The sequence below is a fragment of the Anabrus simplex genome, chromosome 3 (assembly GCF_040414725.1).
Source record: "Anabrus simplex isolate iqAnaSimp1 chromosome 3, ASM4041472v1, whole genome shotgun sequence".
NCBI classification, from domain to species: Eukaryota; Metazoa; Arthropoda; class Insecta; order Orthoptera; family Tettigoniidae; genus Anabrus; species Anabrus simplex.
In genome coordinates, this window is record NC_090267.1 from 250,523,947 (window position 1) to 250,541,860 (window position 17,914).

A 17,914-nucleotide genomic window follows, 5' to 3' on the forward strand; every position below is an offset into this window, starting at 1 on the left:
TAAGGCCGAAGATATAACCTATGTAGCGTACAATGGAACAAGCACAATAGACTTAGTTTTTTATAGAGGAAAGAAGATCATAGTTAAAAACCAAAAAAGGAAATGGAATACCTTAAACACACCTCTCACTAAACATATCCCCATACATACCAGATTTCTACTAGTAAGAAACATAGATGAAAAGACACTTCCTGACTCACATAAAACAACAAGGAAAATAAACTTAGAAATACTACAAAACAATACACAAGCTATAGAAAGCGCGAAGCGACACCTAAAAGACAATGATATCAATCTCACCATGACTACCATTCAAGATGCTATAATTGCAGCAACGGTACCAGCCAAAATAAGGAAATCGAAACCATGGTTTGACACTGAGTGCTACCAACACCGAAGAAAAACGTTAGATGCCCTACACAAAGCAAGACTCAAAAATGTAAAAGATGACCTAGAGGAATATGCTAGGAAGAGAAAGGAATACAAGATGCTCTTGAAAAGCAAGAAATCACAATTTATAGAAAAAGAAGCACTAAGAGAAGCAGATGAAGCACGCAAGGACCCCTACATAGCACTTAGAAGAAAGGTCACCAGAACATCAGATGAAATCCAAATGGAAAGTTGGGAATGCCACTTCTCTCGAATTTTAAATAAAAGACAAACAAATCACATGATAGTAGGACACCGAATGAGGAGGAAAAGACCTCCCAAATTACAACAGAAGAGGTTGAAACAATAATCAAAAACACAAAAAACAAAAAGGCAGCAGGACCAGACGGTATTTATAATGAGATGTTAAAGGAATCAACAGGAGTGTTAATTGAAATATGGACAGAGTTATTCAATAAATGCCTCAGCTCAGGAGAAATTCCAGATAGCTGGAGAAAGTCGACAATCAAAGTCCTATACAAGGGATCAGGGGATACAAATAATCCGAATTCTTACCGTGGTATAGCACTTGAAAATAACATATTTAAAATCTATACAAAGTTACTCAACAAACGTCTCACGGAGACAATAGATCCATTGATTCCAGACCAACAATTTGGCTTTAGAGAAGGAAGGTCCACCTTACAGGCCGTATGTAATCTTCTTAATGACATTGACCAAGCGCTGAGACATCCAAAAGGCAAATTCAGAACCGTCTTTATCGACTACACAAAAGCCTTTGATTTGTTGAATAGGACAAAACTCGTAGCAAAAATGGAATCCATGACAAACGGAGGAAATGTAGTTACAACAGCCATAAGAAATATACTGACCTACAACAGAATACAAATAAAGGACGGAATAACAACTTCAAGAGAGATCCTGCAGACAAATGGGATTCTACAGGGGGATCCCATCAGCCCCACCCTATTCAACATCGCCACCGCAGATATCGTGAAGATCTTAAAAAAATCGAATTCATTATCTTTATATATGTATGCAGACGACATGGTCATAGGTTCCTCAAACAGACTTGAATTACAAGAAGCACTAAATGACTTACATAACTGGGCAGAAGAAAATGACTTCAGTATAAATAGTAACAAAACAAAATACATGGTGTTCCGGAAAGGTGGAAGATTAGCAACAGAGGATAAAATGACTTTAGGAGGGAAGGAACTGCAGACAGTAAACTACTATAAATATCTAGGAATCACCCTACAAACAACACGCAATTCATTCAGGATACACGTAAAGGAAAGAATAACAGCTGCTATAAGAGGAATATATGACATAAAGAACATAACCAGTCTATCCCTCCAGACGGCTATGATCTTATTTAATGCTAAAATATCGCCAATGCTGACCTACGGATTAGAATTGATATGGGAAAGCCTATCTTTTTCAGACCTAAACTCAATGGAGAAAGTAAAAGCCCGATATCTGAAAAGAGCACTTGGAGTGGCAAGAACAACACCTTCCAGGCTTGTTTACGAATTGGCAAGAGAAACATTCTACATCGAGGACTTACGTTACAAACTATCCCTGCCATCTACTGAGCAAGCGACAAAACTGATGCAGATAAGAGAGAAGAAGCGCGAAGAAATCCCTCTGGACTTCTATAGCACAGATGCAATGATCGACAGGAGATGGGTAAAAGAAAATCAAGAACTTAGAAATGTAATTACAAGATTGGCAGTGCATGGTTTTCACCATAAAATTTGTAAAAACAAAAAGTTTCATGAACCAAACAATGAATGTGTATGTGCATTGTGTAATAACTACTGTGACAGATACCATATAACCATGTGTCCTAAACGAGAAAGATCGATCGTGGACTATAGCAAAGAGTAACTATATAGATGCGAATTGTCCTTTTAATTCATCTATGTACATTAGTATGCAATAATAATAATAATAAAATGCAGACTAGCACAAGCAAGGAAGACCTTTCTTAAGAAAAGAAATTTGCTCACTTCAAACATTGATATCGGAATTAGAAAGGTGTTTTTGAAGACTTTCGTGTGAAGCGTGGAATTGTATGGAAGTGAAACATGGACGATAACTAGCTCAGAAAAGAAGAGAATAGAAGCTTTTGAAATGTGGTGTTACAGAAGAATACTGAAGGTGAGATGGATAGATCGAATCACGAATGAAGAGATACTGAATCGAATTGGTGAGAGGAGATCGATTTGGCTAAATTTGACGAGAAGAAGAGATGGAATGATAGGACACATCTTAAGACACCCAGGACTTGTTCAGTTGGTTTTTGAAGGAAGTGTAGGTGGTAGGAACGGTAGGGGTAGACCAAGGTATGAATATGACAAGCAGATTAGAGCAGATGTAGGATGCAATAGTTATGTAGAAATGAAAAGGTTAGCACAGGATAGGGTGGCATGGAGCACTGCATCAAACCAGTCTATGGACTGATGACTCAAACAACAACAGATAAAAATAAGTGGATCTTCTGAAAACGAATTTGTGTGTTCTTTTATTTTTAAAGGGGATTCCAAATATAAATTTTCATGTCTGTAACATGAAATACGTACAACACCTTTTGGGCTATGTCCGCGGGACTTAACCTGCAAAACTGACCATTCATGGTATCTCCCTTATTAATCCTCCTGACGAAAAAATGCACATGAAAAAAAGTTTTAGAGATGGAATTCCATCACGTTTGGTCGATTTCCAGTTAGGTTGGTCTTGTACTGTATATATTGTGGAAGAGTAAAATCACCATTTCGGTTCCCTATAAACTACCAGTCCATTCCGGGAACATGAAATGTCATTGACATTTAAAAAATACCTTTGGACAGGTGGATGCTAAATATAAAGTTTGGTTCGAATGTCTTCAGTAGTTTTCAAGTTGTAAGAAGTACGCTATGGGACTTGTACCGAATAACGGTCCGTTAATGATATCTCCCTTATTAATCCTCGTATCGAAGTGATGCACATGAGAAAAAACTTTAGAACTTAATTTTCATTAACACAGGTAGATTTCCATTAAGTTTGTTTGTGTATATTTTGTGGGAGTGCAAAATTACTGTTTCGGTTTCGTATAAACCCCCAGTCAGTTCAAGGATTTAAAAACAATATTTGGCCTAAAACCTACCCAAGCACAGGTGGATTCTAAATATGAAGTTTGGTGGAAATATATCCAGTAAAATCTAGCACTCGCGTACATACGGAGTAATGAAGGAAGAAAATAAGAAAGTTGAAATTAATAGAAAATGGATTGTAACTGAGGACAGCTGGATATCGACAAATATGTAAATGCAAAGTAAATGTATTGGAAAATCAAATGCCCCTCAATAAATTATGCTGGTGTGAGTTATGGATATAATAAAGCGGTAACAGGAGAAATTTAGGTCCACTGATTCCTAGGTAAACAAATAATAAGATGACTGATGGTGTTATTACTTAATCTATTCGAGGGCGGTTATAACCTCCAACGATATTCCGCCAATATCCCGCAGATAAGCCAATAGACGCCTCTCTTGCCTTCTACCCAAGGAACAACCACGGATTTAAATGCATGATGAGGAAAATGGCAATACGTTACTTTCCTGCTGGCAAGCAGTCAGAGACGTTGCCATGGTAACCTGTAGGTTCGTCGTCGGTCTATCGGTCACTCAATGCAGAGCATGATACCCGCAGAAATAGTAAATTTCTCCGTCACGTGAAGAGTAAGGTAAATTATAAACATAACGAAAGTTGTTTATAATGAAGAGACGTTTCACGTACGGTCCACAGAAATTAAAGAACAATAGTATAAGAGAAATGGAGGAAAACCCTTCTGGTATGCCTATAAACCCCCGTTCATTCAAATATTTTTAAATGATATGCATATCGAAACCTTCCCCGGGATGAGTATACTCTAAATATGAAGTTTAATTGAGATCTATTCAGCCGTTTCGACGTGATGGTGGAACAAACAGACAAACAGACAGACACGAAAAGTAAAAACCATCGATTCGGTCTTCAGTTGACCTAAAACGGATAAATATCTAAAAAATTGGCAAAACAAGAGAAATTACAGACAGTGGACCCCCTACAACTTTATTTATATAGATAATTTCGCTGCTGTAGAATCCTGGAGGTGACGTTACCATGGTTACGGCAGTTCATTACTTTATCCGATTCCTAGAGCAGGGGTAGTGTGGTGCCAATATCTCCGTAACGGTTGGTTTTAGGGCCTTAAAGCATGGTTTTCGGGCCCGAAGGGCTTACCGAGTTTTGTTCTTTGCGTTCAGAGGATTAAATTGAGCTTTGCCTCGTCCTTATACGACAAATTCGATATTTTGCCTATATTAGCCTATTAGTTTTATATCTCCCCCCGGAGCCCCCAATTCGAATTGTTTTGAAAATAAAATATAGCCCATGATACTCACTGGAAATGTAGCTTTCTATAGGTGAAGTAATTTTTAAAATCGTTTCAGTAGTTTTTTAGCCTATTCGTTACAAACATATTTTTCCTCTTTATAATATTAGTATAGATAAGACGAAATATGCAACGTTTTTGTGTAAATATTTGTAATGCATTAAATTCTACAGGTATTAGCTATTGTAAACAAGTGGCTGCCAGATTATTGAGCAAAACTATCTTTAAATCGCTTTGTTTTCATACTGATTGTAATGAAAGCTGTGTGGACCTAGGTAATTCAGGAAATCTTATTCATAAGTTAGAAAGAACAGGTAAGAATGTAGCGAGAATTATTGGTGGTAGAAACAGGTGGGAAGAACGGCAGGAAGGTACTCGAAATGAGATAAATGCCAAGTTAAGAATGGACTGGATGGATGAAGCTGTACGTATCAAACGGACGGGAGGTATTATGAGGCGAATGGAAGAGGATAGGTTATATAGAAGAATGATTGACTTGGATGGAAGATCAGAGAAGTAGAAGGACACCAATTCTTTGATAGTTTTACTCCGCTTTTAATGATTCAATGATACGTAGTGTGGAAATAAACAATAGGTACATTCTGTTACGTTTTCTTTCAAGATGTAATTCATTGCAATTCTTCCTTGATAAATAATCACTGTAAGTACCTAGGTGTTAATATCTTCATCGGGGTAATCGCGGTATTGTAAATAAAGGGTACAGTTCTCTGCACAAGGTTATGCTATTTTTTTTGCTAGTTGCTTTACGTCGCACCGACACAGATAGGTCTTATGGCGAGGATGGGATAGGAAAGGGCTAGGAGTGGGAAGGAAGCGGCCGTGGCCTTAATTAAGGTACACCGGGCGAGTTGGCCGTGCGCGTAGAGACGCTCGGCTGTGAGCTTGCATCCGGGAGATAGTAGGTTCAAATCCCACTATCGGCAGCCCTGAAGATGGTTTTCCGTGGTTTCCCATTTTCACACCAGGCAAATGCTGGGGCTGTACCTTAATTAAGGCCACGGCCGCTTCCTTCCAACTCCTAGGCCTTTCCTATCCCATCGTCGCCATAAGACCTATCTGTGTTGGTGCGACGTAAAGCCCCTAGCAAAAAAAAAAAATTCTTCCTAAATTATTTATCAAAATCGGTTAGTAATTTAAAACGATATAGCCTCTCATCACTTCTCATTCAGTCACGTTTTAACTTCGGATCAGTCAGTGAGCAGAAATTTGGCATATGGTTAGTCCAGTCACCAAATAAAGCCGACCATGTGCAGGACTAAATTTATTAAGTTTTCTACAAAAATGGCCGTATATATTTTCTCTGAAAGTCACGCTTCTTCTGGAAATTCGGTTTTTGCGTTAAAGAGCAAATTACAGAGCATCCGCTGACCGAGTGCTGTTCTTCTGGGTATCTGGCCTGTTTTTGGTACGTCCTGCGAATTCAGAGTGGACACCAGTGTGTATTAAGTTTGCCGATAAAGAACTGCACCCTCAATGAAGGGTACAAACTGAAGTCAGTGACATAGCTTACTGTCAGCTCGTCAACGACACGTATATACTGCTAGAATGAAGATAACAATGAAGTCGATCATTTGCTTAGATGCAACTGTAATGTTAAACACAAGTGCCCATATCTCCGTTCATGAGAACGTTGTTATTAAGGGGACAGGTGTAGGAAATCATGAGACTCGTGTGAAAAGAGCGGTGGCTGGTGTTTTGTTACCTTTGGTAGGCTTCGGATGATGTTAACACGGATATGCTTTTGGGCTGGGGTTTCTATCTGGAATTAGCGTAAGCAATTAGCGTTGAAATGAACTGGCGTATGGCTTTCAGTGCCGGGAGTGTCTGATGACATGTTCAGCTCGCTAGGTGCAGGTCTTTCGATTTGTCTCCCATAGGTGACCTGCGCGTCGTGATGAGGATGAAATGATGATGAAGACAACGCATACACCCAGCCCCCGAGCCAGCGAAATTAACCAATGATGGTTAAAATTTCCAACCCTGCGTGGAATCGAACTCGGGACCCCAGTGACCAAAGGCCAGCACGCTAACTATTTAGCCATGGAGCTGGACAATTTAGCGTTGACAAAAATAAACGACACCCTAACCAGGTAACCAGTGTACGTTATATGGATGGAAGAACGACACCATTTTGGTGGACGGAAAGGCATGCTTTTGGACGATGTTGGACGTATTACATCTTTAGAGAGAGTCTAATAAACAAAACAATCGCGAATAATTTTAACGGGAAATATTAATTAAAATTCTGAACACTGGCGAAGGAAGAGTAAATTATTTATTCCACATATCATGTGCCCTGGACAATATCAGGTAATATTTATCATAATACTTACCATGCTAATATTTATGGCCACAAAATTACGTGCTAAATCAGCGACCATTTTATTGGACATAGATCTTGATACGTGGGCACATGGGATAGGAATGTGCTGGATAAGCTGCCATATTGTCGGACGTAGATCATGATGCTACATATTTCTTTCGTCAGTGTTGCCAACTTAACGGAACTTCCGCTAAATTTGGCGGAATTAGAAGACTGTCGGAGGGAGAAATATATCATTTAGCGGATTGCTGATTTTTTGGCGGATTTCTAGAATTATTATAGTGGAGTTTAGTGTTTTATACATCTTATGTTTTTTTTAAATTTGCACTCCAGTCTGTCTCCGACTTTTAAATTTTAATTTCGTGTGGCTATTTCTAGCCGAGTGCATCCCTTGTAAGGCAGACCCTCCGATGATGTCTCCGAGCTATTCCTTATTTCTTGTCAGAAGCTAACAGTCACATGAGGAAAACGTTATTTGGATTTGATGTTATGATACCATGGTATCATAAATTTTTAATGCGTGGGGAAAAGGTACTTATCTCTTATTTGACGAATGACGACAGATAATGAAACTATGAGAGAGTAGCATTTATATTTATGCTATGGAGGAAGACCGTTTAATGAACTGGCCTGTTCTGTTGTGACGCTTGAGGTAGGGGATTTACCTAGTTCGCACCCGGCACTAAAACGCCTACAAGTTTTAGCTCGCCGGCTCGCAGGCAGGGGTTAATCCCAGTGAAACTCAGAGATCAGGTAGGTGCAGACATTTACTCTATTATTATTATTATTATTATTATTATTATTATTATTATTATTATTATTATTATTATTATTATTATTATTATTATTATTATTATTATTATTATTATTATTATTATTATTATTATTGCTCATTTTTATTGCTCGTTATTTGAGATCCGATTTCTTGGCGGAATTTTAGCAGTTTTAGTAGTAATTAGCGGATCTTGAAAAATATAGGTTGGCAACACTGCTTTCTATGTTTTGGAACTCTTTATCTCCCTTCTGGGTGGAGTGAAAGGATGCATTATCTGTAATCCCTGCATGTCGTAAGAGGCTACTAAGAGGGAAACAATCAAACAATCTGAACTCGCTCTATCGTATTATAAGCCCAAAAACATACCCACGTTTTTCCGTAATATGCATATTTTATTAATCATTCGTCATTTTATGTAATTTAGGTAATTTTGATAATACTGTGTGTCTGAGGTAATAAGAGTGGCATATGTTAGCATATCGTCGCTGCCATGACCAAACCTCCTATGTGAAATATTTTAGCTTTGAACTTTGGCCGGTAGGGCTCTGTCATCTAAGGTACAATATTGTGTGAATATTGTCAATGCATTCTCGCTGTTCATAAAGTATGTGCTGAAGGTCAGTATATCTCCAAAAATATTATCACATAGGAGGTTTTGTCCCGGCAACGACGATATGTTAGTATTTATTGTATGCTAGGGTTCTCTGGAGTGTGATTAGAATATCCTATGGTTCAGTACGTTCATAGATTTATAATGCTTGATTCTGCTTCGAGGAGTTTTCGGGAGTTCCGTAAGAAACTGTGAAAGATATCAACGGTAAAGTAGACCTAAGTATGGATCCAGCATCTCAGTAATAACCATACCAAATTTAAATTAAATTTGTTCAGTCGTCTTTGGCCTAACCTGATGTAACGAAACATCAGGGACTGGCAAAAAAACCTCTTCAATTTTTTTAATATAAATTAAACTTGAAGCAGATAATCCCTAGCAGACAGTGGCGTAGTTTCAGGGGAGTCAAGGTAGACAGTGTCTATACAAATTACAAACAATTAGTATATCTTATTAATTACTATTATCATTGGAGAAATATAGAGAAAATAGCAACATTTCTTTTCAAACTGCAACGTTTTAATGCTAATTTTTAAATATGTTCTTTATTCTTCTGAAGAATTTAGAGCAAATATCTTCAGCCATATCGTATGGGAACAACGATTTACGAAGGCTACGATTACCCCTATGTTCTGCTTACCGTAATGTACAGCAACTGCTACGCTTACGCCCGTCTCTGGCAAGGAAATAGACAACTTGCATTGTCTCTCCAGTCTTCTCGTCACGGCGTAGTATGATTCCCAGTCATGCATTAATCTGGTTTAATTAGCTGGAGGCCATTTTGAAGCCAGCCCTATGTGGAGCGATAACCATTCCTAGGTGGAGGGATGCATTCACTATTGCATGATTCTGTAGTTGTTGGTAGTGTGGTGTGTTGAGTTGTATGTATATGAAGAGATATGTATTAATACCGATACAAACAGCCTGTACCAGAGATGAGGAACTAATCATATGCAGTTCAGTACAAATCCTCGCTCCCACCAGGAGTCGAAGCAGGGGCCTTGTGGACCTAAGGTTACTACGCTGATCAACAGCGAAGGAGCCCGACATGTTTACAACTGCATAGGCTAAGAATATACCTTAATAATGATCATGGTTGCTACCACTCCAGTCGTAGGCCCGTCGTGCATTTCTGAAAACCTGTAAGTGATGATGGATCACTAACAAAAACTAAGAATAAACATTATTGGGCCTCACAGTCTCACTCACCCTCTCTTATCAGCAAATTATTTCACAGAGACCAAAACTTCAAGGTGACATCAGATTGAGTTGTATAATGTGTACTCAAATATTACGTGCTTCCTAGTTACACGTCATGTGAACCGGGCACTACATTAAATCAGCCAGTAAAATGGAAATTATTATTGTAATCGACATTTGAATTGGAAGCTGGGATACAATCTGAAACGTAATATATATGTATAACGTTTCTCATTTCCGCAGCTGTTACATTTGAAAAAAAAAATCTTTTCTCACATGCAATGCGATTGAGACTTACAGACGAGCATTTACATTGACTTTTAAGTACATGAGTAACTAACACCGAAGTTAATATTTTTGATCTGGCGTCCAAGATGCAAGACCAAGCATCGCACATTCCATACTGAACCGTTTCTACCTTCTGTATAGCTGTAAGGTATAAGTGTAATTGATGTGTTTTGCCTTCCAACAATAACCGCTGTTTATGTCTATGTTGTATTCTTAAATAAGAAGAGTACTGAATGTAAATTATCTCTTTCGTATAGCTGTAGACTTCTTTTTTTTTGCTCTTTGCTTAACGTTGCACTGACACAGATAGGTCTTATTGCGACGATGGGATAGGAAAGGCCTAAGAATGGGAAGGAAGCAGCCGTGGCCTTCACTAAGGTATAGCCCCAGCATTTGCCTGGTGTGAAAATGGGAAACGACGGAAAACCATCTTCAGGGCTGCAGACAGTGGGGTTCGAATCCACTATCTCCCGGATGCAAGCTCACAGCTGCGCGCTCCTAACCGCACGACCCACTCGCCCGGTATAGTTGTAAAAGCGTGCGAATTGTGTGTTTCTTTCCTCTCGTTGAAAACCTACAACCTGTTTTCCAGTCATTGACCGGATCAGGAATGTAATGCATGAAGCAGATATAGGCTATTAGTACGATGGAGTCACCACTCCTAAAGTGATTTATTAATGGCTGATAGATGCTATGAAATGATAATGGAGAGTGTTGCTGGAATGAAAGATGACAGGGAAAACCGGAGTATCCGGAGAAAAACCTGTCCCGCCTCCACTTTGTCCAGCGCAAATCTTACATGGAGTGACCCGGATTTGAACCAGGGTATCCAGCGGTGAGAGGCCGACGCGCTCCCGTCTGAGCCACGGAGGCTCCTTCCTCTCGTTAATGTTACAAAATACTTAACGTGTTTATTACTAAAATATTGTCCAATTCGTTTGCTGAATGGTCAGCGTACTGGCGTTCGGTTCAGAAGGTCCCGGGTTCGATTCCCGACCGGGTCTGGGGTTTTAACCCTCGTTGGTTAAGTCCAGTGGCCCGAGGGCTGGGTGTTTGTGCTGTCCCCAACATAACTGCAACTCACACACTACACATAACATTACCCTCTAACACATTAAAACACAGTTACCTACCATGGCAGATGCTGCCCACCCTCATCAAAGGGTCTGCCTTTCAAGGGATGCACTCGGCTAGAAATAGCCACACGAAATTAAATTACCAAAATACTAAATTTATTTATATTCGTACATTTCAAGCTAAGTTTTGACATAGTATTTAAATTAGTTTGATATGAAAACCAAGACTAAAATGATGTCAGTAGGTAAGAAACCTAAGAGAATTGAATGCCTGGTTGGGAATACAAAATTGGAACAGGTAGGTTATTCCAAGTATTTAGGATGTGTATTCTCCCAGGATGGTAGAAGGCCTATAGTAAGTGAGACTGAATCAAGGTGAAGAAAATCCAATGCAGTATTCTGTGAGAAAGAAGTCATATCGCAGACGAAACCATCTTTAGGCTGGTTCTGTTTCAGACCAACTTTGCTTTATGGGAGTTAAAGTTTGGTGGTCCCAGAATATTTTATTCATCATTTAGAAGTAACAGACATGAAAATAGCGAGAATGATTGCTGGTACAAACCAGTGGGAACAATGGAAAGAGGGTACTCAGAATGAGGAGATGGGGGCGAAGTGAGGAAAGGGCTCGATTGATGAAGCTGTTCGCATAAATTGTCGTTAGTGGTGGGGTAATATGAAGCGAATGGAGTAGGATAGGTTACATAGGATAATGGACTCGGTCATGGAAAATAAGATAAGTTGAGGGAGACCAAGGATTCTAATGATTTAAAGGTAAGAAGTAAACGAAACCGCAGAGCTTGTTACATATAAAGGACAGTGTATGCGTTCAGTAAATTCACAGAGGTTTGCAGACTGAATGCTGAGAGGCATAAATCTATAATGAAAGTGTATGTATGTATTTACACGAATGAATTATAACCTTTTTAATATTAAGTTGGAGATCTGCGTCGCCATCAAGCTATTGATGTTTTGACTTCGTGGCCCGCAGGTATCCAAAGGTTGTTGACTCATGACCTAAGGCAACAAAATATGTGTGATCATTGGATATTTAGTTATTTCATTAGCTGTAAATTGAAGGCAGATTGATCTATAATAATAATATTATTAATAATAATAATGTCGTGTGGCCTCCGCTGAGGCCTGGTGCAGGTCTTTCGATTTGACGCCGTATTGGCGACCTGCACGTCTATAAAGATGAGGCGCTACCTATGATGAATTCTAATGCTTAAAATTGCAATAAAGGTTAAATCCCCGACCTGGCCGGCAATTGAACCCGGGACCCTCTGGACCAAAGGCCAGCACGCTAACCGTTTAGCTACGGAGCCGCACATTGGATTAATCTATAATATCGTCAGATTTAATTTGAAAACTTCTCGACACCAAGCTTCATGGTAACGATCATTGCATTCCCATTTTCATCAGGGATTATATTTAGAGTCTGATCGTTGCTTCCATGCTCAGCATATCTTAGTGCACGCGAAAGTTTATTTTACAAGCTGAATACCCAGTCCTACTAACAATATTTCATTGGAATTACATGGTCTGTAGTCCGGGATACACTAAACAGCGTTAGTAACAACAGCAGAAGCAGCATACTCGACTGACGTAGTGGAAAGAAAATTAACGGCCTTCATTTGCAAGCTATAGTCTGGTCGTAGTTCTGAAGAAGGCTGATGTAGAACAGTAGGTGCGGTTTGTACGGCACACAAACAAGCAGGTAGATCAAATAACCGGCACCTTCATTAGAGTGAGCTAACGAACTGCAACTTTGCTAATTCGTAGGAACTATGAAGGGAAGTAACGTACAATGTAACACAAACTTATAGAACGTACAAATTAATTTATTATATGAAGTTGCAGTACATGGATTAATACGTAATCTAAAATTAAGTATTTTTCGTTGATTACTTGCTATAGGGATACTTATATAAATGATTAATATATCCCAGAAATAAGAGAGTGGTTTACAAGACAAAAACAGAGAAAGTTAACCCTTGGTACATGTCGACCATTAAGGGCCTCGCCTACCGAGTGCAGGCGTTTCCATATGATGCCATTTAAGTTGCCTGCATGTCACTTCGGATTTTCCACTTTGCTCTAACTGATATCGGAGTAAAAGTGGGTCACTTTTGGGCGATGTATGGCTCAGTTTTAATTTTGTCCGGTAAACAGCGCATGCATCACCAGGGATCTTTTCTGGAATAGATTTTATTCAACCCTTCACAAATCCGACTACCTCTGCTGGTTTGGAACCCACGATCTTGGGATCTTGAGTCCGACGCTGTATCACTGACTCTATTATCCTTACAGCGTTGTGCCCGTCTGTAGAGCACGATAGAACGTATTTATCCGATGTTAATATTTTCTTCTTCCAAAATCTCTTCAACTGGGCACTGAAAGTTTTCCTCCGTTTTTCATTCCGTGATTTATTGGTCCTGGTATTCAATTTCTCAGAAAAATGATGGTTGTCTGTTCTTCTGAATCGGAGTCAATCCTGAATATATTCGTGTGAGGTGCAAATTTCCTGTAGGTATTTTTTTTATTTCACGAAGTCAGTTGTTCTTGACATTCATTGAGAGAGCAGGATTTTGGTGAACCTGTCAGTGTTCATTCTGAGTTTGTGTCCATAGATCTTGAATCGCCTTTCACTGATGGTGTCGGTGATCCTTTAGAAATGCTGATAAAGCTCTCGAGACTTCCGTTTCATCCAGATTCCCGCTTAGTAGACTGGACCAAATATTTTTCTTCTCCTGTTTCTCTATGTCTTTAGTAAATGATGTGCTGCCTCCAATGATCAAGGTTTCCGAGGTGTATTATTTTTATTAGCACGATGACATTCTCAGCAGTATTTTCTGGATTTCGTGACCGAGTTCAGTGCTTCTCAAATCAGAAAAATCCTCCGTTGGTCTCAAGAGGCTGGGTGAGCCCAACTCCAGCAGGACTGACCAGAAATCGTATCAAGGATCTCAGCGTAAGAGCCAGTCACACCACGGAGCTGACCAAATGCTTTACAATAGTCTCAATTTTCATTCAAAGTACAGTGAAAATCATAACGAGATCAAAAATTAATTTGTTGAGTAACCTTTTTTTCTTATTCTCGTGGCAGTTGAAAAACTTACATTATTATATAGTTAACAAATAACAAACTTTCACAGTTCCTTCAAAGTCTGACCACAAAATATACTGTTACTAATAAAACACCGTCTGTTTTATTGTTCTAATTTAATTATCGGATGACCCAACACACACACACACACATATATATATATATAGACACACAATTCCATTCAACGATGAATGGCCAGACTCCACTAATTGCTGACAATTTACCCTAGACTCTGTCCCCCTCACAGGGTGCGGCCAGTTAGGTCGTCTACACAGAGCTGCACGCAGACAGCTGAACACAGGGCTGCTAACCCCGACAGTGTACACTGACTGTTCCTTGGTTCGACTCCAGAGCGTGTCCACCACTAAGCACAACAGCAGCAGCTGAACAGTACTAGCCAGCCAGCACTACAATGATCCTCAACGGCAGTCAACACGTCTCTAATTCCACTCACGCCACGTCGGTACATATATAGCAATCCAGTCAGCCATGATAGCACACACAATGTACTCAGCACTCCAACATGACGATACTTAGGCACTGACTGGTGGAAGACCCATCATACACTCAACACTCCAAACATAACAACAACTACTAATACTACTACTCTTCGTTCAGACTCCGGTGGTACACTGGTGACAGCCAGCACTGCTTTCACCCCTGTCGGACGACTGAACTCCAACACTGACTCGATGTTCCCGTCTAGCCTCCTCTTTAAATCCTGGTGATAAGGTACTGAAATATACGGATCTCGGCTAGAGACAGAACATTCTCGTCGTACCTTCCAAAAAAACGCATGGGGTAACCAGAAGACGAAGAAAACGGAAAGGGCGATAATTCAGGATGCAGTGGCATCAGCAAGTGGTGGGATGGATACACAGCGTGAAGGAATTTCAACACTTAGGCAAACAGAATTATGTAAGGATCCACAGTTAGAACGAGAGAGAGTAGGAAGTCACAACACCAGATGTTCAGTCGAGTTTGAGGAGATTTTGTGCAAACAGTGGTCAAAAAAGACAAAGCAGAAAGAGGATTGGGAGAAACTAGTCAAGGAAGCTGTAAGAAAGTTAGACCGAAACTTCACGAATTGGTAACTCTGGATGGTCCAAACTGGCTACCTTTTGTGGAAGAAAGAAGTCTTTGCCCTATACGAATTATCCTGAGTTAAGACTATGTGGATAATTCAACTGAAACCAGAAATAACAATCAATGTTGTGTAATGGAATGTAAACTTAGGATAATCACCGTGAATAAAAAATAATACAAAAATTACACAAAATTCTCTCTTCGAAAATATTGAAATTATATCCCTTATTTTAATTTATGCAAACAGAATCCAAAAATAGGTTTATTTTTAATACAAAGTGTTCTTAAATAGGTCCCAGTATTGATAGAGGGGAGCCTCCATGGCTCAGACGGCAGCGCGTCAGCCTCTCACCGCTGGATACCGTGGTTCAAATCCCGGTCACTCCAAGTGAGATTTGTGCTGGACAAAGCGGAGGCGGGACAGATTTTTCTCCGAGTACTCCGGTTTTCCCTGTCATCTTTCATTCCAGCAACACTCTCCATTATCATTTCATAGCATCTATCAGTCATTAATAAATTACCTTGGGAGTGGCGACCCCATTGTAATAACAGCCTATATATGTTTCATTCATTACATCCCTGACCCGGTCAATGACTGGAAAACAGGTTCTAGATTTTCATTTTCATTGATAGAGGAGGCAGCACGCAACAAACGAAGGAAAAGAAGGTCCTATGAACATTGGTTACAAACCCTATATCTTACGCTACCACTTCCATCAATGATTACCGTGTCTTTGATCTACTCTTTACAACATAAGCTCGAAGTGACCGCCATCCATTGCAATGCAGTCTTCCACCCTACGTCGCATGGAATCACGCATCCCTTGGAATACCCCTGCCTATTGCCGGATTGCATCACATATGCGTTCGTGGTGCAAAGGGTCACATTTCCGAAAGGTGCTGGAACAGGGTACTAAATAGCTCTACAGATGGTGTGTGACGTATTGAATATATACCAGCATACCGATTACGTGCCCGTAGATTGCTTCCATTTGCTTGCTCGTAACAGAAGATCATATCGACTACTTTCCGTGTTGAACAATAGGCCTCCATTACATACTGTAGGGCCAAAGAAGGGGGACAAGATAACCAATTACAGTACTGCAGGGCCACAACAAAACATGCACCATTTGAGCACTACCGTGTACCTGACGAAAAAACCTACTTGACTGCGAGAGAATTGCGGTCTGTAGTACTCAGTACGGTGACTAGAGTGATTCGTTCTTGCTTGATACAGTAAAAATACACGCACAGGTTGCATGGTATACTGCATGAACCATCTACGTACAATAGATTAGACCAGGAGAGTTGGCCGTGGGGTTAGAGGCGTGCAGCTGTGAGCTTGCATCCGGGAGATAGTGGGTTCGAATCCCACTGTCGGCAGCCCTGAAGATGGTTTTCCGTGGTTTCCCATTTTCACGTCAGGCAAATGTTAGGGCTGTATCTTAATTAAGGCCACAGCCAATTCCTTTCCACTCCTAGGCCTTTCCTATCCCACCGTCGCCGTAAGACCTATCTGTGTCGGTGCGACGTGAAGCAAATTCTTAAAAAAGAAACAATGGTTTCGCATTTGTTTCGTGAGAATGTGCTCGGAGCAGGGTGCGAAATCGCGGAGGGGGGGGAAGGGAGGGATTTCCCTCCACCGATGATTTTATCTCAAGGATTCCCCCCAAAAAATTTCCCGGGGGGGGGGGAAATCTTTCATTATAAAATAACGAGGAAAATGCAGAACACATAATTTACTACCGATTTTTACTGTACATATTTTCATAAAAACATCAGCAATAATACAAAGGACTGCCAGACCTTAAGCAATAACAACGCAGCAGTGGCAATTCAGACCTGCAGCCTATTTTTCATGTTTCACTGTGGCAAGTCCATCTGAAACCCGGACAAAATGTAACTTACTTGAAGCTCTCCTCTCTTGTCGTTGCTCTAAGTAGCTCGAGCTTACACCACTCCTGTACTTCTTGAGGAGCGTATATTTCCGATAGGTAACCAATGGGACATATTCACTTCAGGAGTGTACAAGCTGACAAATTCGTTCAGTCAGCAGAAAAAGGTTCCACTATTAAAACAATAAATCAGGACAAATCGCGCGCGGTCTGGCGTTCCTTAAGAAAGGAACAGACTCTCATAAACTTCCCAGCTGATTGCAATAACTTTCTGTTTATAATTCTAGTTATAACAAATTTCAAACTAAAAGTTTTAAAATGTACATTTTTCTGGGGGAGGGAGTAATTAACTTACAGGGAAATTTTATACCCCCTCACCTGCTCGTTATTTCCTGAAGTAAACGCTAGTAATTAAGCCCTACGTTCCTTCTCCCCCCCACCATTTCTTTCTGATTTCGCACCTTGGCTCGGAGTGCAAGATATGACTCTCCTGCATAATAAAACCATAACAAAACACGCTAGTACGTTTACGACCCATGTTTACGTAGGAACGTATTTCCGTCTTTTGTTGCATACGACCCTCCGTAAATTATTGGAACATCGTGATCATTGATAATAGTGGTAGCGGACCATAACTCCAAAGATATTGTATTGGCGACCATTGTTTATAGGACCTCTGTTCCTTCGTTTAATGCGTGCTGCCTCCACTGGAAATATTGGAACC

At 40.0% G+C, this 17,914-nt stretch overlaps 1 protein-coding gene across 1 annotated transcript in view; it reads right to left on the reverse strand.

The window, feature by feature from the left end:
• Nucleotides 1–17,914, reverse strand: part of LOC136866763 (neuropeptides capa receptor-like) — a 490,048-nt gene that overhangs the window by 126,916 nt on the left and 345,218 nt on the right. The gene's annotated exons all lie outside the window — the stretch shown is intronic.